Consider the following 22,867-nt stretch of genomic DNA (forward strand, 5'->3'; position numbering starts at 1 on the left):
TCATTAAGATCAGAAATGTCTAGAAAAGGCTGGCTTCCTTAGCTCCTTTCTAAAAATTGTATCCTAGTCTTGGCTCTCCAAAGCCAAGAAGAGACAAGAATAGAAGCATCTGGGAAAGGGAGACTATTTCTCCCTCTCGTCCAGAGCAGAGCTGGCCCATGTCACTCACCCGTGCGCCTTCCTGGGGAAGGAGGCAGGAGGTGGTCTAAGGTCCTTTGGAGCCCAGCAGTGCAAGGTGGCAGGGGAGTGAGCGATACTCAGGACAGAGCCAGTGGAGAAGCCCAAAAAGAGACTGCAAAGGGCAGAGCTGCCGTGTGAGCTTGGGCTTCTTCACCTGGCACATCAAGTGTTGGGTCCCTTAGCCCAGGGTTTCCACTGGGTCACTGCCACTGTGCTTTTCTGGACAACTCATCCCTGAATGGCAGAGTTAAAAAGAGACTGTGATCCCCTCTAGAGCTTGGAATGTGCAGTGGACAACATTCTCTCATTTGACTCTCACCACACCGAGAAGCATTATTTCCTACATTTTATACTTGGGAAAACTGTCTGTGGGAATTTCACCAATTCACAACATAGGAATGGAGGCATTGGCATTTGAACTCAGGTCTGTCTGAGTCCAGAGTCCATGGTTTTTCTTTGACACCACAAAGTTCCTTTCTAATTGTAAACTGTGTTAAGCATGACAAGAGAAATAGAAATATATAAGTAATAGAGTAAAAAACAAAAATAATCTCCCAGCTTTCTCCCTGCTTAGTTCATTCTTCAAAGGCCAGTTCAAGCTCTCAAATTTCAAAAGAAAATACAAAGCATATCTCTGCAGTTTTAATAATCATAAAGTGAATACCCCCGCAAGCCACAACTATTGAGCCCATGCACTGCAACTACTGAAGCCCGCGCGCCTACAGCCTGTGCTCCGCAACAAGAAAAGCCACCGCAATAAGATGCCCGTGCACTGCAGTGAAAAGTAGCCCCTGCTGTCTGCAACCACAGAAAGCCCACACACAGCAACGAAGACCCAATGTAGCCAATAAATAAAAATTAAAATAAATAAATTTTAAAAAGTTAAAAAAAAATACAGTGAATACCCATGAATCCACCATTCCATTTAAGAAACAGAATATCACTAGTACTTTTGAAGCACCACTGTGTTCTTTCTTGATTGTACCCACTTCCTACTCACCTCCCAGGGAGAACTGCTATCCTGTATTTTGTGTTAATCATTTCCCTTATTGGTTTGCTACCAATGACATATCCCAAACCAGAGACTGTTGGGCTTTGCCTGATTTGAACCTATATAAATGGAATCATACTACAAGCATCGTTCAATGTCTTACATCTGTCACTCAACAATGTCCTTGAGATTGAATTGCATTGTGTGTGTAGTAGTAATTCCTCTGCTTTCACTACTTTATAATATTCTGTGGAAGGACTGTAACGCCATTTATTTATCCATTCTATGTTGATGGATATGTTATACAGTTTCTTTTTAGATACAGCTTGATATAAAATGCAAGTGGAGATTAAGGTTTTGCATTGATAGGATTTTTCCCCTGATAATTCATGTGGTTTGGAGCTGTGGCTGCTTCCATGGGCCTCTGGGAACTCAGGGTGATAAAAATCAAAAGGTCTTTTATGAGCAACATTATTAATGAATCTAAGAATGTATATTAATTTCTCATGCTCCAGTAGCAATGCCTGAATTTAAGAGGGGAGAAATGTGTTCATTAGGAAGAGTGCCCATAGAAAGAGACGAATGTAATTCTTGCAGAGAATTAGCTGCCCTATTTAAATCTAATATTTAACTCCATGGTTGTCACATGTTCATTGGGAATTAAATTGCCACTTGATTTACTTTACACTCTAACCAGATCAAGGCAAGTATTTAACCTTTTTTTTTTTTGCATTTGATTTACACTTTTCCTCCCTCCCTCCCTTCCATCCTTCCTTCCTTCCTCTATTTCTCTTTCTCTTTCATTCTTTGTTCTCTTTCTTTCTTTTTCTTTTTCTTTTTCTTTCTTCCTTCCTTCCTTCCTTCCTTCCTTCCTTCCTTCCTTCCTTTCTTTCTTTCTTTCTTTCTTTCTTCCTTCCTTCCTTCCTTCCTTCCTTCCTTCCTTTCTTTCTTTCTTTCTTTCTTTCTTTCTTTCTTTCTTTTTCTTTCTTTCTTTCCTTAATTCCAAGCAGTAAAAAAAAAAGTTGCTGGGAAATAAGTTTATAAAGCTATGGATAAAGCCACAATTTCATCATCTTCAAAGCTCAAATTGATGAGACCAGTTTTCCCATGTTGACCTTGAAGGCAGTAAATCATCTTTTCTTTAAGAAATTGGCTATTTTGCATTAATTTGTTTTGCTATGTTTGGGATATACTAGATTTCATGGTGGCCTCTTGCCAATGTACTCCCTCTTAATAGAATGGATTTCTCTTTTCTAAGACTGGAAGCCACCGAGGGGCACAGGTAACAATTTTGTGTTTGTATTTGCATTCCTGCCAGAGCCTCACAGTGCTTTGCACACAGCTGGTGCTATCCAAACATTTGTTGAAAAATGTGCCAAATGATAAAAACAACAGACACATACTGTTTAGTCATACTATTTCAGTTAACTGACAATAACCCTATTGAGTATGTAGGCAATGAAACAGCCCAATTCTCTGAGATGTTAGGAGTCAGGAGAACAACTAGTCCGACGCTATTACATTCCTGAGCTAAGAATTTCTTCCCATTCTCTTCCAGGAGAACTTTGGAACTTATCCCAACCTGCCTCATTGCCTGGTCCCCTCGATCAATACAGAAGCCCTCAGTACCCTCTTGGGGCCTCCCTCTTTATCCAGACTCAAGCCCCCAGATTGCTCATAAGTGTCCCAGGCTAAGCCAATGCTAACCTCTTCCCCTCCCTCACCAGCCCTTCCATCAGTCCCTCTTGGGCTCACTCCCTATCATCCATGAGCTCCCTGTATCCTCAATCTCTCCTTACACGTTCCTTTACCGCCTCGACTCAAATAAAACCTTGCCTAGGCCTGAGGACACCCATGCCTTCCCGCTGCAGGCCTCTCGAGTAAAAGCCATCCCCACCCCTCACCCCCAGATACTTCAAGGCCTGTGTGCCGCATGGCTGACCATTACCCCCTCTCCTGTTAGAGCCTCAGCCAGCTGAAAACCTCTATCTTAGGAAGCCACCCGCCGGGGCACGTCTGCCCACTCACTCTGACATCTTGGCTACTCCTCTTACCCACTGAGCTCCTGGCTCACCCTCTCCCTCGTCACCCTCCTGAGGCCATCATTCTCAGGGCCAGAGGCACAGGGGGGTGAAGTAGCTTGTCCAAGCTGCACAAACACTCAGCTGCCTTGTGTCTTGTGTCTTTCAATAGTGCAGCTAAGAGATGAGGCATTGGGAAGTTTGGTTTGGCTGTTTGTGTGGCATAGCTGACTTTTTCTAGGAGTGAGACTTCTTTTTAAATTTTATTTTATTATCTTTTTTTTTTTGGGGTGGGGGGGGTGTCATGCTACGTGGCATGCAGGATTTCAGTTCCCCGACCAGGGATGAAACTGTGCCTTCCTGCAGTGGAAGCGTGGAGTCCTAACACTGGACTGTCTGGGAAGCCCCACGACTTTCTCAAATGAAGGAAGCAATGCACTGGCTCCTGTTCTCGACAATCTCATTGTGGATGAGCACTTTGAATAACACTGACTTAAAGGGCCCTAGGAACCTTAGGTTTCATTTCATACAAAATATCCTCAGTGAAGTGAGTCTAAAGATTCCATGACAAATAAGCTATCAGGTAAGCATGTTAAAATTTTTACACACTTCATTTCTCTGAGGTTAGTCAATTGTCTGTTTCTAACTTTGGAGACTCCAGTAAAACAACCTCAAACCCAACATGAATAACTAACAAAATAAATGGAAGCCCAAACTCTACCGTAAATGGCTTCTTAGTTTTGGAAGGAAACTCAAAACAATAGTTGAATTTTTTTTTAAGTTTATATAAAAAGTGTCTCTTTGAAATTTACCTTGCCCCCCCCCCCACCAAAAAAAAGAAACCCAAAAATAACAAAGGAGTATCTCAAAGAGGTGTAGATGGTGCAGAAGCTACACCACCAAACTCGTGTGTCTGCAGACTGATCTAAGTAGGTTCACATAGTCAAAACAAAGGGTGTGATTAGATTATTGTATGAATAAATCTCTATGGAATTGGTGAGAAATTGATGACCAGCAATAATAATCAAGATGAGGGGCTAAAAACCATCTGGATGTCTTTATCATTAATGGAATTTTCCAGGGTGGAAATTTGGTGCCCTTGGTCATTTGCTTCCTGAGTACCAGAACTGAGTAGATTTCCAGTTTTGTATTAATATCACATTATAGCCACTGAAAAATGCATTTTGTCACAAAGTAGCTTCAGTAGTTTATGCAGATGCTTGCAGTTTCACGTGATTTAAATTACACTCTTAGTATCAATATCTTTCAGAAGTAAATACTCTATATACACATGCAGGCTATAGCAACAACCCATGTCTATACCCATTACTTCTAAATCTAAAACTAACAAAACAAATAAATAAATAGCACTCTACCCACTTTAGGTTGAAATAGGAAATATATGCTTCCATTTCCTCAGTAATGGGGTTTCATAGAGACCCTTGGTCCCCTGGACATATCCTGCTCAGCACATGGACCTTAATGTGAGACATTTATTGAGTCTCTAATATATGCCAAGTAGTAAGTGATCCACAGTTAAAAGGAAAGATATGTTACGGTTGTGAGTAGGATGGTACAAAGTAATGTTCTGTGTTAGGAGCAATCTCTCTGCTGCTCTACAGACCTAAATGTAGGGCCTCCTCAGCAGTTGCAACACAAAGGACCAGATGCTGTGATGGGAAAAGAAGTTAAAGATCACTGAGGCTGACTCCCTCGTGTTTGACAATCAGCCCAGTGAGTCTCAGAAAGGTGAAGTAACTTCCCGGGGGCCACACAGCTAAAAGGTGACCAATCTAGAATTCAGATCCCCTGATTCACAGAAGACTGACCTTGGACTATGTAACACAAGCCCCTATTTGAGACTGCAGGCAGTGAGCATTCCCTGACAGTAAAGTGAAAACAGGTATTTCATTTAGATAATTCTCTCTGACTAGAAATGCTTGAAACATTCGTGTTTATCATCGGAAATGGATCAAGCATCTCATAATGAAGAATTTCATTAGAAAGTGGTCAATAAACATAAAATATGAGTGCAAAAAGCAGGATGTCAAAGCTATGAAACATGCTTGAGCTTGATTTTAAATGCAATTAACAAAAATTATTTACTAAATATCTTAATGTCTATATCATAGGGAGCATATTGAAACAGGTTAAATCATCTACCTTGTAAAAATAAATTTGTATGAAAGACAGGAACTATGGTTTTGAATTTCAACTATGATATAAGTTGGGACTAAATTGAAAATAAATGCAATTAAGACCAGAGAAGTAAACCACACCAGGACAAGACAAAGCCAAATATTCATAAATAATATTAAAGATGAAATAAAACATGTAATAATACTGAGCTGTTCTTAAGCACTTTTCAGCAAAAAATCCTAATGTGCATTACCATCGATTAATTTTCATATCCCTCTGAATGAGGTCAGTAGTCACATTTATTTTATAGATGACACCACAATTAATTGACTAACTTGTGGTCATAGAGCAATCCACTTATCCCTTTCCAAGTGCAATTTCCAGTGAAACAAGGAAACAGGGAGGGAAGAGAGGGGCCCTAACATGTGCTGATTGCTGTTATGTGCCTGAAAATGTGCTGAGAGGTTTACAAGGGTTATCAATCTTTATAGCAGTCCAGTAGGGTATCCTTATTTCCATTTTCAGATTCAAGTAAAAAGAAGAGGATCATATGAGCTAAATAACTCATCCAAGTTTGTACAGTTGGTAGCAGGCAGAGTTTAAATTCTTTCCACTACAACACTCTATCTTTCCTTGGCCTTCTTACAATAGACAAAGTGAAAGATAAAGTGAGCTTGACTTCGCCCACCTAGGTAGTCATGGGTCTACTTTTATTGGTTTAGTTCAACAAACCTTTATTAAGCACCTACTATAGCCTGGGCATTTTTCTGGGGCCTAGTAAAAAGGGATGCACAAAATAATCCCTGTTCTCAAGGAACTCGCAACATAAAAGGGCAGAAAAACACATATGCTTGTACCTATCATAATTTTTACTTATACCTTTGCTTCATTCACAAAAGATTTCAGGTACTTTATGTGGTCACACAAGGGAGAACAAAACTTAAACAAGAAATCAAGTTAGAGAAAACAAAAAAGATGGCTAAAACGAGATGTTAAATAGAAACACAAACATGCAGATTCTAAGGTTCCACATGGTTATTAAAATTAAGTCATAGTTTGACTCTGAGTTTCCTGGCAGCAGAAGCCAGGAGAGAAACACAATAATTTATAAAATTTTGACTACCCATAAGTAAGAGCACAGAAATTTCTTATGGTAAGTGAGATTCTCCACTGCATTTAGTTTTGAAAAGAATATATGAAATGGATTTTACACAGGAGATCAATGTCCTTAACAATGCCTGTAGAGTAAATAGCGAGTTTCCTAAGAATATTTCTTATTGCAGAGCTCAATGAAAAATAAACATACGACACAAAAGCCACACTCAGTCAAATATGCACAGCCCTTATCATCATAATGGCATAAAAATCAATGTCTACGGGCTTACTCAAGAAAGTTTTGGAGATGGGGTCAAAGAATAGATGTAATTTCTCACACCCACTGCTGGGCTTAGAACATATTAGGCAATCAATACTATTTTATGAATAAATAATAACATGAACATGCAAAAATAGACGAGTGATTGAACAAGACATGAGAATGGTGAAAAAGGGCTTTTAAAGTGGGGGAAGAGAAAAAGCAAGGATGAAGAGGAGGAAAAGTCCAGATTATCATGCTAGGTGAAGCTAAAGAAAGGCAAATATCATATGATATCACTTGTATGTGGAATATAAAAAAAAAATGATACAAATGAACTTATTTACAAAACATAAACAGACTCACAGGCACAGAAAACAAACTTACAGTTACCACAAGAGAAAGAGGGAGTGAGGAGAGGGATAAATGAGGAGTTTGGTATTAACACATACACACTACTATATATAAAATAGATAAACAACAAGGACCTATTGTACAGCATAGGGAACCATATTCAATATCTTGTAATAATCTATAATGGAAAAGAATCTGAAAAAGAATATATATACATATATAACTGAATCACTTTGCTGCACACCTGAAACTACACAACATTGTAAATCAACTATATTTCAATAAAAATTAAAAAAAAGAAACTGTGCTTTATATTGTTTTTTTCCTGAAGAGAAAGATCAGATGATATGCAGCAAAAGGAGGACAAGTTTGGACCACAGAGGGCCCTGAACACCTCGCTAAGTAGTTTAAACAAGTTCAGGCACTAGTAAGTATGGACTCGGACAAATGACTTCACCGCTCTTTGCCTTCATTTCATCTTTAAATGAAGGAGTTTGGACAAAACAGCATTTTAGATCTGCTCCAGCACACACATGTTCCATAAGCACTGAGCCTGTGGCTTTGTTCTGTATGTAAGTCTTATGTAGAAGACTTCTGAGCATGGAAGAAAAGGGACGAGGGCAAATTAGATTATTCTGGCAGTGGTCAAACTGGAGGCAGAGAGGCTGATTCCGGTATAACTATAGACGTTGCTCTCACAGAGGCCCATGCTGAGCTGAGGGCGGGCTCCATCCTGTCACTCATCCACCTCTCCTCTCCAGCCCCTTGCCCATCGAATGCACACAGCTCAGGGTGACAGACTCCAGGGGAGCTGAGGTCAAGTCTGTGACCCCGAAGCAAACAGAGGATGTCACCAAGGACTAATCCTTATGTTTTCAGGGAAAGACAGCGAATGAGGAACAATAAAATAAGACCAAAATGGACAAATGAGAAAGGCAGGAGAAAGGGCCAGGAATGAGTATGGGGAGAGCAGAAGGCAGACTTCCAGGGGCAGAGGAGTAAGTGGGAGGTGAGGAAGTGGAGGCCGTGAGCGGAGACTAGAGAGTGGGAAGTCGGGGGGAATGGGAGTGGTTATGGGGAGTGGTTATGGGGCAAAGACAGACAGGTAGGTCTAGGGATGGCATGGTGACTCTAGGGGATGGGGAATGGGGGGATTGAGGAAGAAGAGATTTGAGGGTGTTTGTAAGTTAAGGAGAATAGTAGAAAGTAAGAAATTAAGTAGGCACCAAAAATAGGAAGGAGGGAAGGAAGGAAGGAGGGAAAGGAGGTAGAGAGGGAGGGAGAAAAAGAAAACTGGTGGGACAGATTCCTGGGGAAGCCATTGAGAATCCAGTGGGGTGGGGGATGCAGGAAAATTCAGAAACAGAGAGGAAAGGTTTTGAGTGAATCACCTTCTAAGGGCCTCAGCTTTGATGCTCATCTCGCAGCACTGGGCCACTGAAAGAGGAAGTGGACTTTCAGGGATTCCCAAGGGGCCCAATGGGACCCTTTGGGCTAAGCCTTGCATTGGGTCCAGTGTTGGATAAGATAGACTCTTGCAAGGTGACTTTGCATTGCTGGGAGGGTACCAGGTACCTACTTGGATGCCCCATACAACATCCAATGGCAGCAAAGCACCCTTTCCTCCTAAACCAAATTTTAGTACCCTATGTTGAATAAGAGCAGAGCAGCTATGGAGGGAAAGGCGGGATTGGGCTTAATCTAACCTGAGCATCACATTAGATTAAAGACTTAAGTTATTTGAAGTTAAAATTCCCAAAACGTCTTGTAGAAAACAGCCAGGGAGGGGGAAAGCCCCAGAAATCTTTCAAGCTGTTAGACTGAAGGGAACACCACACTTCAAAATACACATACAGCACATCCTTCGCTTTGACAGCCCCTAACAGCCAAAATTATATCTGTTCTACACATTGGCATGTGGTAGAATTGGATTGATTTGCCCTGACAGCCCTCCCTGCTGGAACAATACTTGTCAGTCAGCCCCGGCAATGTTTGTATTTTCAAGAATAATTATGCAGAGTGATTGTACAAGATCCTGGCAGGTGGGCCAGACAGGCTTATCTGTCTACCTCTCCGACCCTGTGTCCCTGAGGCCAAGGATGGAGAACACCCTTTAACGCCCTGCTTCCCCTCACCATCCCAAGCTGTGTGCATCAACCTCTATTTGAGGGTTCTATGCTGATGTCTGCTTTATCATTTGGGGTCCTCCACTCCCATGCCCTCCAAACAAACCTTCCTTCCTTCAATAATTTCAACTGGTAGCCACTGTGTGTTCCTGACTGACTTCTTCAAGTTGGCTGGCCTTAACCAATGTACCCCTGAATGAATGTCCCATTCATGAAAGAAATGTTTTGTCTTTGGTAGGGATAATTCACTTATCACACACGCACGTGCACACACACACACACACACACACACCCCAGTGTGCATTCAGGGTCTTTCCTAGCCTGTGTCTTAATTGTGAACAGTTTATCCAAGCATAAATATATTGAGTATCTTCTCTGTGTGCACACTCTAGTGAGGGTAAGAGAAATGCAGGTATAATGAAAATGTGACCAGAATGTGATAAACAGTGATGAGAGGGGCCAGCTAAGTGCTCTGTAAGTGGGGTCACTCAGAAAAGGCTCCGTGGAGTCATTGAGCCAATTCTAGAAAAGCAAGTTAGAGTCTTTATGAATAAAGCTCTGAACACAAGAGAACGGTGTTCTTCTTAGCCTAAGAAGCAGTGGGGAGCCAGTGGGCACTTCATGAGGTCTGGAATTCCGTGCCAGCTTCCCAGGCTACTTCCCATGGCTGTAGACTCTGTCCCAATTCCACAGAAAGGCAATGCTCAGTAGAGCTCATAACCAATGACGTGGTGAATGAAAGAGATAGGGTCACAACAAGATTTTTGGGTACATTCCAAGTCTTTTCCATCTCTGGATGGCTTTCTGTCCAATTAATATGCCAAGCAGAGTACTATGCTATTTCCTCTTCAATATGATTATTCCTCATATTTTCAAAAGTAGGGTTAATGTTTCTTTTCCTTAAAGGATTTTGCAATACTTTCAGCATCTTTCAATCCCACATACCATTTTTTCTTCTTTGTTTGACCATTTAAGCACCTATGTGTAAAGAATTGTGTTTGATGCTGTGGAAGGTTCAAGGGTGAATAAGGGCAAGAGGAAGCCAATGTCATTAATTGCACATCCACTGCATACAAGGTATTATGTCAAGCATTGTGCATGCAATCTTTTATTCGGACATCCCGCTGGACCTAAGAAGGGACATCACTGTCTACATTTGGGGCATGGAATGAGTAAATCTTGGAGATGTTAAGTAACTTGCCCAAAGCCATACAGCTGAAAAGTGGCGAAGGCCAGCTAGAACTGGCTTCAAAACCAGACAGTCTCTCTCAATAGAAAACAAATCCTTCCCCTAAAGGAACTGCAGTGTAACAGGGAGATGAGATACAAAGTACACAAATAACAGTTGTAAAAAGCAGAATGTAAAACCCACCATGACAGATGTTAGAAATACAGGGTTGAGGGCGTTTAGAATAAAAAGTAAATTCTTTGAACACAGGATTTGGGATCCGAGGGTGTGCCATTTGAATATCCCCTTGTAAGTTGAGCAGGGCTTCAAATGTTGGTCGGAAAGAAGGTTGAACGTAATGAATTATGACATTTCCAAATTGCCAGGATGTCACTGACTTGATCATGTACTGGACCTTCATGTTAAGACACACCTGCATTAAAGTCCCGAATCTGAAACCTATTTAGGTGGAATCAAATGAAATTTCCATTTGTGCAGGCCCAAATGAGACAAATATCAGCTCTTTCATGCGGCTTAACGTTAGGTTGAATCTTTACAAACAAAAACTCTGAATGTTAGAAAAGAATCCACATCTTTTAATGTTCAAAGGAACATGAAGGGAAGCAATGCGTGTACATGGTAAACGAACAACGAGCCTCAACATGGAAACCCTTCCATGCTCCTGCCTGTCCTTGGTCCTACTCTCCTGGGCAACCACTACAATACAGTTTGGATTTTGGTTTTTGAGAGGTGAGCGCCACAATTCTAATTAATATGCTGTAACTCCTGTTCCTATTTTCCCAATTTAAGACGCTTATTGCTTCTCCACTATATAGGAGGAGGATTTTGCACGCACTGTCTCCCACCTCCACCCAATACTTGGGTGCTATGTTCATTTTTAGTTCTTTGATTGTTATCTATCACACTATACCTCTATTTCAGCCAGTATCCTAATAGTCTTCTGTATATGATGAGCATACCAGCACCCCTATCTTCCTCCTACCCCACTCACATACTGGGGTATATACTTTGAGCTTGACCTGTACCACAACTGTATCAATATTATTATGTACATTCCATTCACAATATGATACAATTAAGTGCCTTATGCTTCTAAAAATTGAACAGCAATGAACAGAATTTATGTTATATGACCAGCTTAATACTGTATACTCCAAGGCTAGGTGGGTGCCAGGACTACGTTTGCTTTTCATTCCTAATGTCATGCAGAGAATTTCTGAGTCACTTGAAGGAGGATGTTCACAGCATCAAGATCAAAAGAGTTCTCTCTCTTAGGCATCAAGATTGTTACATCATCAAATTCAAGCAGACAGATTCAAGCACTCGGTGGACCTCTCAGTTTGAGGTCTATGGTACTTCTTCAACACTGAGAAGTCATCTTTGCTTTTCTCTTTGGTACTTTTTCTCCCTACCATTTTTCTCAGTTCTCATTATTCTCTGGAAATCTTAACAATCATATATCACCTCCCATGATACAATTGAATTGTGTGAGTTCTCTCTCACAAATTGGTTGTTTATTTCTCTTCTTCTCCAGTATTGTCTATCTCTGCCTTTTCGCTCTTTATTCTGGAAAACTTTCTTGCCTATCTTTCAGACCTGCGGTTGAAACTTTTATTTCCACCATCCTATGTTTAATTTTTATGAGTTCCTTATCCTATAATTCCTTATTCCTAGCTACCTAACTTTGAGTTATGTGTATACAATCTCAAATCAGACAACATTTTTTTTTCTTTTAAATTTTCTACCACTCCTAAAAAAATTGTGTTCCCTCCAAGGTCAGTTTTTCTCTTTGGATCTTCTCTTTCAGGTGCTTATTGTCCTCACATGTAGAGTGGATCTTGAATCCTGTCTATATAAAAGAAAGAAAGACTGGGTAGCTAAGAAAAGGTTTTCTGGGCTCTTATGCCAGTATTTCTGATTGCAGCTGGGAAGTTTGGTTAGGAATTGGGTCATTGGTAGAACACACAGATAGAAAGGCCTTGCTTTAGGATGAATAGGCAGAGAATGGCCCATTCAGCTGGAGTATAAACATGCCAGAGTAAAGAGAACAGTACTCTGTTCCCCAATACTCACACTACTATTGGCCCTCATCCTCTAGGACAATCTGGCAATCTCTGCACAAAAGTGTTTTAGATTTATTTTTCGATATGAGGATAAATAATGGTCTATCTGCCTCTCTGCCCAATTGGAGGTGGGAGTGCATACCACTCATGCAGTTGTGCCTCCCTTGTTTTAAACTCTTTCCCATTGCTTCCTTCTGTTGAACCTGCTGCATGCACTTGATGGCCCCAAGCCTGCAGCCATTCCAGGTTCCACCAAACAGGGCACTCCTGCCCCCACTGCAGACCCCCATATTATATTCTGAGCTGAAGATTCCTCCACTATGTTTCATGTATCAACATGGCAACCATCTCTTTTCCAGAAATCTACTGAAAAGTCTCAGCCATCAAAGCCTCAGCCTCTCCCTCACTTCATTTTCATGGATGAGACAACAGATATGCTCTGCTCAGCAATCTGGACAGAATGTCTTCAACACCTTACTAAGGAAGTGCTACTTGGAGTCACCATGCAGATGAAATGTTCTCCAAGGGCTCAACCCGGGTGCCTGAGGACCTTGAACAAACTATTCATTTCACAAATGAGGACAGTAAGGCACAGCAAAAGTGCTAATTTCCCAGAGCTGAGCAAGGACCCAAAACCATTTGCTTGCCCTCAAATCCAGTGCCATTTTCATTATACCCTGATCTTTCTCATTATAGACATTTATCAACAAAACAAAACACAGAGCTCAAAAGTGTAAGAACAGGGGAAGGCAGGGAAGATGAAGGCTGTATGAAGTCAGCAGAATATTGCTATAGCCTGTCCCCAGAAGTCAAATCACCCTTCCTCTGCAGCAACCAGATTTATCTCTTTTGTCCTCTGCCTATTTACACTCTCCATCTTCGATGAGCTGAAAAACCTTGGGTGTGAACTCACATCAAGAAGCATGGTGTTGAAGGCAGTTTATGAGCTGAGGGCAGATTTATAATGTGAGAGTCGTGGTGCTTGGGTTCCTTTCCTCTCTGTCTTAGGATAAGTGTTTTGTATGCTCTGTCAGCTGGAACACTTCCAAACTTTGCAGTTGATGCTACAAACTCAGTTTTTGGAGAACAGTTATAAAAAGTGCACAGTTGAGCCCTGTTACCTAATTACACTGTTTTAGAGAGGAAAGGACCATTTCTACCCATTGGACTTGGGGACCTATTGGGGGTCTTGTAGAGCATCAGATAAATCTGGCTCCTGCTATGGTTCCCCAAGTTTTATAATGAAGCCTCTTCTAGAAACTGCCTTCTCCTGAGAGAGTTTCAATGCAACTATTACAAAGGGAACTACTTATGCTGGGTGATTAAAGATTCTGTTGTTATATGTTAATATGAACCAATTACAGCTGGGATTAGCTTGATCTAAAGTATTAAATGGCATCAAATATTCAGAGTAGATTATATCAAAATGATGGGACAACAGGGATAAATTTCTAAAATATACAAACAGCTCATATAGCTCAATGTCAAAACAAACAAACAAACAACCTCATCAAAAAATGGTCAGAAGACCTAAAATGACATTTCTCCAAGGAAGACATAAAAATGGCCAACAGGCACATGAAAAGATGCTCAATACCGTTAATTATTAGAGAAATGCAAATCAAAACCACAATGAGGTATTACCTCACACCAGTCAGAATGGCCATCATCGAAATGTCTATAAACAATAAATGCTGGAGAAGGTGTGGAGAAAAGGCAACCCTCCTACAGTGTTGGCAGGAATGTAAATCAGTACAGCCACTATGGAGAACATCATGAAGGTTCCTTAAGAAACTAAAACAGAGCTACCATATGATCCAGCAATCCCACTCCTGGGCATATATATTGAAAAGAGGAAAACTCTAATTTGAAAAGATACATGCACCCCAATGTTCATAGCAGCACTATTTACAATAGCCAAGACATGGAAGATGAATGGAAAATAAGATGTGGTATATGTACTCAATGCAATAGTACTTGGCCAAAAATAAAAGAATGAAATAATGCCATTTGCAGCAACATGGATGGACCTAGAAATTATCATACTAAGTGCAGTCAGACAAAGGATGAAAAATACCATATGGTATCACTTATATGTGAAATCTAAAAAAAAAATATGATACAAATGAATTCATTTGCAAAATAGAAATAGACTCATAGACATAGAAAACAAACTTAAGGTTACCAAAGGGAAAACGGGTGAGGGATAAATTGGGAGTTTGGGATTAACAGATATATGCTACTATATATAAAATAGATAAACAACAAGGACTTACTGTACGGCACAGGAAACTATACTCAATATCTTATAATAATACCTATAATGGAAAAGAATCTGAAAAAGAATATATATATATGTGTGTGTAATTGAATCACTTTGCTGTACACCTGAAACTCACACAACATTGTAAATCAGCTGTATTTCAATTAAAAAATAAAATAAAAGAAGAGCCAATGTTAAATCATATGGTATGCTGAAGTTGGAGCAGTAATCAGCTGATGACAATTTGCCCCATGGCTGTGGCTAAACAATGTCTAGCCCTGCCTTGGAGCCCCACCCGGGGGCTGAGTGGACAAGCCTCCAGGGAGAACCTGATTCCGCAGGAGGATTGTTATCTGCATGGGGTTAAACTGAGAGTTAGGACCTGACATGGGACTCAGGTCACTTATCTGATCCAGGCTCCTCCACCTTAAAATACTTGAGTGAACCAACAATATTTGGAAGGAATAATAAATTATTCTCAGGATTTTGTCCCCCATCCGTTATGCATGTGCACATGACTATAATGAACTGAACAGGAGTGAGATCGGTACATGCCCACATGAAACCACAATAGCCAGGCAAGGACCAACAAAGGCCCAGGAGGAAAATGTCCATTGAGGAAGAAAAGTAAAAAACGAGGAGGAAAGTGTCCCATGAGCAGGGTCTAGGGTGGTGATGGGGGAAAGAGTGAGTGAAAGTGACCACAATTTGCAGACAGGGATTAAGAGGCAGAAAGGAAGCCTCAGTCCAATTGTCGCTAATAACTAGCTACATAAGTCACAGCAATTCACTTAATGTATCTATCCAACTTCCATTTCTCCCCTCCAGCTGTAAAATGGGAAAATACCTGACCCCCGCATCCTAGTGAGAACAAAATGGTATTCTAAATAAAAAACACTCTGAAAAGTAAAATGTACTGTAAATTGTGTGATCACTGCTACTGAGCAATTTGGTGCTCAAGATTATACAGTGCCTTACAGGTACATTTTATTGGTTCAATTTAACATTAAATATTATAGACAAACTACAACAGGGCCTTCTGCTCTTGGAGCACTTTAAGGCTTATAGTGTACTATCACATGTTATTTTATTTGCACATGAAAACAGCTCTGTGAAATGGGTTATAAACATTTCCTGAGTTCCATTTCACAGCTGAGGAAGCAGAAGCTCAGAGAGGCTGAGGGGCTCATCCAAGTTTGCACAGCTGGACAGTTATAGAACCAAATCCCAAGCTTGGCCTTTTGAATCCAAGTTCAATGTTCTTTAGATCAAAGTGGCATAGTAGGCATTCTAGAGACTAAGAATGACAAAAATAGAAAATTCATTCTAGAGATAAGACTTGTAGACAAGACACTAAGATCAATGCAAGATACTAGTGCAAAACTAGTGCCAGGCAATTTATCTACTAGACAAATATGAACTCAAGAAGGGGAAATTAATGTGGATGGTAATCACAGGAAAGGCTTCACATATTAAAAAAGGTCTGGATTTTCATGTGAAAAAATGGATTTTTTTGAATAGTTGGAGATAAAGGAGAAGACGAGAAAGCATGAAGTCAGGATGGTGGGAATAAGATTGCTCTGTTTATCCAGGGATGTAGTAAGAGGTGGTGGGATAGAATAGAAGTTTTGATAGAAGTTTTGATCGGTTAAATGGGACCAGATCAAGTTGCTGTATAATAAAGGGAGATCAACTTGATGATGGGTGATGCCTTAGAGAGCCGGGACAGGGAGTGTGGGGAGGAGTCTCGGGAGGGAGGGAATATGGGGATATGTGTATAAATACAGCTGATTGATTTTGGTGTACCTCAAAAACTGGTACAAGAGTGTAAAGCAATTATATTCCAATAAAGAGCCAAAAAAAAAAAAAAAAAAAGAGAGAGAATATCTAAGATGGCAAAAAAAACCAAAAAAATGGGACTAGATCATAGACAGCCTGAAGTTTCGATGAGGGGGTCTAGCTTTGATCCTATAAGCAGAATAGAGCTATTGTAGGTTCCTGAACAAGAGAGTAGCATTATATATTATATATTATATATTGTATGGTAGGAATATGCATAATGTATTAAATGCCCCCAGAAGCACAGAGAGTAGCTAGAAGATTTTTGCATCAATAACAGCATAGTCATGAAGTCCCTGGTCACAGCAGGGGCAATGAAAATAAAAGGAAATCTACAAATCCTAAGAGCCAAGTCATTGGATAATCAGAGCAAGAGAATTACTCACTCAGCTACCATACTCCACGTGACTCTCAGAAACATAGTTTTCTTAATCATATTTCCCCTTAACCATGCTGCCAAGAGAAGTGAGCCAGAGTTGCCAAAGCAAAGAGTTCACTAAAAATCACTGGAATTTGTAAAAAAGGTTCTTTAATTCACCCCTTGGTCTTCTATCCAAGAAGACTTCTCAGAAGTGAAACGATTATATACATGCACAAACACCACTGGGGTCACCTCAGGGTTACTTTCCCAATGCCCTTAACTATGGATTCATATCATATGAGTCCCTGCATCTAATGTCAGAAGTCGTTGTCAAATGTCACCTTTCATTGGATCCATATTAGCTCCAAAGAGGGGAGGTGAAGATGGGGAGAAGAAGCAGATGCAAAGAAGCCCCAAGTATGAAGCAGAGAAGGAGGAGGAGAAGGGCAGGAAGATGTGGACCAGTATGGTACTGTGGATGGAGAGCCTGGATCCTAATAACTTGGTTGCTTGGTCCAGCCTGAACTCAGTGCTTGAGTCTGCCTTTCCAGCACTTATCTGAACCCTGCCCCAAAGCAAAAGAGGTTAAGGGTTGAAATTAGTCCCCTTTCTTTGGTTGGCAGGTGGGTTCATAGACAGGGTCTGATCTGAACAGCCTCCATTTTCCTAAGTGAATTTTAATAGACATATTTCCCTTTAAATTTCAACAGCTCTGCTGTGTTTGCCATTCCGTCTTCATTTCCGCACGTGGGCATTACACGCACACACACATGCGTGCACGCACGTGCACAGACACCTCGCACGCTGCACCTACAGCTGCTTGCCAGTCAATGAAGTCACGTTGCTCTGTCATGAGGATGTGTGAAACCAGCCGCTTCCCAGAAGGTGGGCAGAGACATGCACGATGCAATTGATGTAAATGGGATTTTTCTGTCTCCTGCGCCTGTTTTGTTGGCTCACTGAGCAGAGGAGTGAACAAGCTTCACTGCATGCAGAACTGTATTTAGGAAAAACCTTTTCTTTGTATTGCCGTTATATGTGATAATGACTTCATGAGACTGTCACCTTTAGATTCACACTGGTTGGATGAAGCAGGCTCCCTGCTCTCAGAAAAGTCCAACAAAATTGACCTCTTTTTCCCATGAGAAAGTCAACAGCAATACACAACCCGCACTCCCTAAGCAGGTATATCAGAGCCCCTCCAATGGGCCCAAGGCTATGGACCAGCTCCATCATTGTCATGAGAGCTTCAGCACCTCAAAGTATCTCCCTTAGAGCTGATGATCACAGTGGTCTATGCCAGGCAGCTGTCACTGCTTCCAAGAAGCTGTCAGCCCAGGCCTTCCTCCAGCTGCACACATATTCATGGGTCATTCCAGCAGAATGACCTCCATCCCAGATTCTGGCAACTCAGAAATGGATGACTTCAAGCAAGTACCTGGGAGCTCAATTGTATTATTCCAGAGGGATTTTGTACTCCATGGAGAGAACTTACGAAAGACAGATGTTTATTTTGGGCCAGACACACTTACATAATGCCTGATGTTGTGCGGAAAATGGTTTGTCTCACTCGACATTGTTAGACTCCCAACAAGGACTTCCCTGCCCCCAAAGTTAAACCTCTATCCAAAACCAATCAAAGCCAACAAGAAGGCTTCATGGTCTAAATAAGAAATGTACAGTGGGAGGAAAGCTCCAGGACACTGTCATAGGATGAGACCCTGGGTGGCTAATTAACAGGACCGGGGAAGGGAGTGTGACAGAGTCTCACACACAAGTGAGCTGGCAGCCCTAACTAATTAGCAACAATTAATTTTACAGTAGGAGCAAGAACACATGTATTATGTTCTATAAAAGCTTAATAGATGTCACCATAAATCACTCCCATCTCTCCCCTGAAACTGAACTTGCAAGCAGGCTGCCTTGAAATCTTCAGGAATGGATAATATAGAGCTGCCTGCTATCTCTTGGATCTTAATATGAAAGCAAGATGGCTTTTTCTCTGCCACATGACCCTTGACAAATCTTAGCTGTTGTAACTGAGGTTGGCATCAGTAGGCTCCACTGAACCCAGCCCTGAACAAATTCTGATTAAGGAAGGCAAAAAACCATCAGCCTGAGCTCCTGGCAGGATCTGGAATCCACGGTGCTGCTCTAGATTGGATGGATGTCTGGTGTTCCCAGAAGGAGCTTCCTGCCTGCGATACAGAACAAATGTCTTCATTTCTGTCTCCTCCTATTGATTGGAAGTACTAATGGAAGATCATGTTGAGAGGATTGGGGCTTAGTGATCCCAAGGAGTGCCATGAGCAACTAGTAATGTCTGCTAGGCACTGGGATTAGAAGCACCGTTGGTTTTACTTGTTCTGTTTTGTTTTCATTTTCCACCATTTTAAAAAATTGTCATAAAATACATATAACATTTATGATTTTTAAAGTGTACAGTTCAGTGGCATTAAACACATTCATAATTCTGTGCAACCATCACTACTATCTTTTTAAAAAAATTTTATTGGAGTAGAGTTGCTTTACAATGTTGTGCTAGTTTCTTGCTGTATGTACAGCAAAGTGAATCAGTCATACGTATACATATATCCACTCTTTTTTAGATTTCCTTCCCATTTAGGTCACCACAGAACACTGAGTAGAGTTCCCTGTGCTATTCAGTAAGTCCTCATTAGTTCTCTGTTTTATACACAGCAGCATCGCTACTATCTAGTTCCAGAAGTTTTCCATCACCCCAAATGGAAACCCTGAAGCTATTTAGCACTCACAATACCATTTTTAACTGGCTCCAAAAATATGAAATAGATGAAATCTAATATAATGTGTTCAGGACTTGTATGCTGAAAACTACAATGCTGATGACGGAAATCAAAGATCTAAATAAATAAAGAAGCACAGTGTGTTCAGGGGCCTTTAGAGGCAGCAAGGCCCTGTTGTCATCGATTTCGGACTTCTGGCCTCCAGAAATGTGAGAGAATATATTTCTGTTGCTTTAAACCACCACATTTGTGATAAGTTTTCACGGCAGCTGTAGGAAGCTAATACAATAGCCTTTCAACAAATAGCGCTTGCGCAATTACACATCCGTGGGCAAAAAACTGCTCTGTGACCTAAGTCTCACACCTTACACAAAAACTAATGAAAAAAATAAATTAAGCTTAAATGTAAAACATAAAGTTATAGAACTTTTCAGAAAAAACAAACATAGAAGGCAATCTTCAGGATTTAGGGCAGTTAGGAATTAAGGCAAAGCACTCCTAGATTTGTGTCCAAAAGCACAATGCATGAAAGGAAAAATTAATAAACTGGACTTAATCAAAATCAAAAATTTTTACTAAATATTCTGTTAAGGGGATGACAAGACATGCAAAACACTGAGAGAAAATATTTGCAGCCACACATCTGACAAAGTACATAAATAATTCTCAAAACTCAATTGTTAAAAAACAACAAAAAATTCCAGTTGTGTGATGGACATGAAGAGACGTTTCACTGAATAGTATATACAGATGGCATGGCAGAAAAGGACATAAAAAGATGTTCAAATTATTAGTCATTAGGGAAACACAAAGTAAAACCACAACCAGATATCACTTCACACCTATCAGAACAGCTAAAACGAAAATCATGACAATACCAAATGCTGATGAGGTTCACCGGGTCACTTATACATTGCTGATGGTCATGTAAAATGCTACAGCCATTCTGGAAAATGTTTTGTCAGTTTCTTAAAAAAGAAAAAAAAAAACAAAGGAAATATGCAACTACCATACCACCCAACGATTGCCCTCCTAGGCATTCATCCTAGAGGAATGGAAACTTATGTTTACAAGTGTACACAAATATTATAGTAGCTTTATACAAAACAGCCCCCAAATGGAAACAACCCAGATGTCTTTCAATAGGTGAATGGCTAAACAAACTGTGATACAGGTGTACTATGGAATACAACTCAGCAATAAATAGAAACTAATTATTGATACACACAAAAGTCTGGATGGATTTCTGGAGAATTAGGCTAAGGAAAAAAAAAAAAAAACCTTGAAAAGTTATATCCTTTATGACTCCACATACATAACATTCTTGAAATGAAAAATTTATAGAAATAGAAGATTAGTGGTTGCAAAGGGGTTATGGATGAGAGAGAGGAGCCTGGGGAGGGGAGAGAAGAGAGTGTAGCAATAAAAGGGCAACTTGAGGGAAAGGCTCTGTATCCGGACTGTATCCATGTCAATATCCCAGTTGGGGTATTGTCCTATAGTTTTAGGAGATTTACTGAGTAACAGTTACATGGGATCACTCTGTATTATTTCTTACAACTGCATATGAGTCTACAATTATATCAAAGTAAAAAGCTAATTTAAAAATGTCAGAGACGTACCTTGTGCCATCGGATAAGCTTTTAATATGGACAAAGCATATTACTTGCTTGTAAGGAACAGTTTGCCACTAAAAGCTACCATTCATTATGAACAATTATGGCTTTAGTCCCACCTGCATCATAAGTGAGCTCCTTGAGGGCCTGACTCATGTATTATTTATCCATAAATACCCCACAGTGCATAGAAAGCACCCTGCTATGTAATAAGTGCTCAGTAAATGTTTGTTGACTTAATGTTTTTATCAGTAAATGCCTTGAGTATGTGAGTACGTGTATGGTGCAGTTAAAACATTGCTTGCTGCAAATAAGGAAGACATTAAAGAAATGTGTCATGGAGTAAATGAATGCCATCCTTAAAAAAGCAATTAGATCTCTTTGTTTTTTTTCTCTAGTGTTCTGTTTGTTTATTTTCCTTTGTTTTCATCAGATTACAAATGTAATCGATGTTCATTGTAGGAAAGTTTGAAAGTCTAGAAAAGCAAAAAGGCCTTTCATTGTACCATTTTAATGACCAGATGAGTCACTTCTAATTTGACATGGTAGGTTTCCAAAGTGCCTGACCTCCATTTTCTTGTTCATTGAGTCATCCGTTCATCAGACTTATGTTGAGGACCTGCCAAAGCCAGTCATGCAGACCCAGAGGTAAACGTGGCCCCCTGCACTCTCCTACAAATAAAACAAACTCACTTATTTGAAGGAGTCAGCCAGAGGAAGGCTGTTTCTCTTTTCTGTTGGCTGGTATCAGAATAACCTTTTCCTGTATTTCAGCATCTTAAAAGGATAGTGCTCCTTGGTTAATGATAAACACAGCTGAGTATTTCCCCAGCAGTAAAGGTTTCCAGAGGACATCTCCAGGGGACATCTCCCAGCCAAGCACCACAATCAATAGAGAAGGCAAGAAACAGCCAAAAGTTATCGACTGGCCTTCAATAAGAGGTTGGGAGTTAAGAAAACTGTAAACTTGGGCAAGATTCTGAATGTATTCAAATGCATCAGAAACAGAACAAAGCAATAAGCAACACAGGACAAGATGCTAGGGTTCATAATCACATTATATTTACATCAAATCCATACTCTTGGAAAAACTAGGAAAAGCAAAACAAGCATTCATCTTTAAAGGGAAAAAAGGAATATCTCCAAAGACAATTAGGTAAAATTTGCTACAATGCATTATTTTCCTCCCCTGATATTTGTTGCTGGTGTACATTTTATCTACCAGCCTGAGAAGAATTAAGCAAAGCTTTGGGAATTTTTGCCAGGCAGGTACAAAAATTATGTGTGCTATTGTTTGTTTCTCATTTTTAAGGAGAAGTAAACTAATTCACAGTGTGTTTCTGTTTGCTTATTGCCCCTGTACATGATAATGGGGAACAAAAGAATCCAGACTTTTACCAAAAATACTAAGTGGGATGCCAAATGCAACATGCTTTTCAGTTCATTTTCTGAAAATGTTCTTTTGCTATGGAAATGGCTTGCAACTTACCCAAATGAAAACCATTCTTCCCAGGTGAGGACCTTTTAACTGGTTCACCATATTTCCTCATCTTTCTTATGTAATGATCTAGTTGAAACCTGCATTGAAGCAGTCCTGCCAGCTACA

At 40.3% G+C, this 22,867-nt stretch overlaps 1 protein-coding gene across 3 annotated transcripts in view; it reads right to left on the reverse strand.

The window, feature by feature from the left end:
• The window catches only part of NTRK2 (neurotrophic receptor tyrosine kinase 2), a 345,813-nt gene that overhangs the window by 84,879 nt on the left and 238,067 nt on the right, over positions 1-22,867 (reverse strand). The window lies entirely within an intron of this gene.

The sequence above is a fragment of the Hippopotamus amphibius genome, chromosome 2 (assembly GCF_030028045.1).
Source record: "Hippopotamus amphibius kiboko isolate mHipAmp2 chromosome 2, mHipAmp2.hap2, whole genome shotgun sequence".
In the NCBI taxonomy this organism is placed as follows: Eukaryota; Metazoa; Chordata; class Mammalia; order Artiodactyla; family Hippopotamidae; genus Hippopotamus; species Hippopotamus amphibius.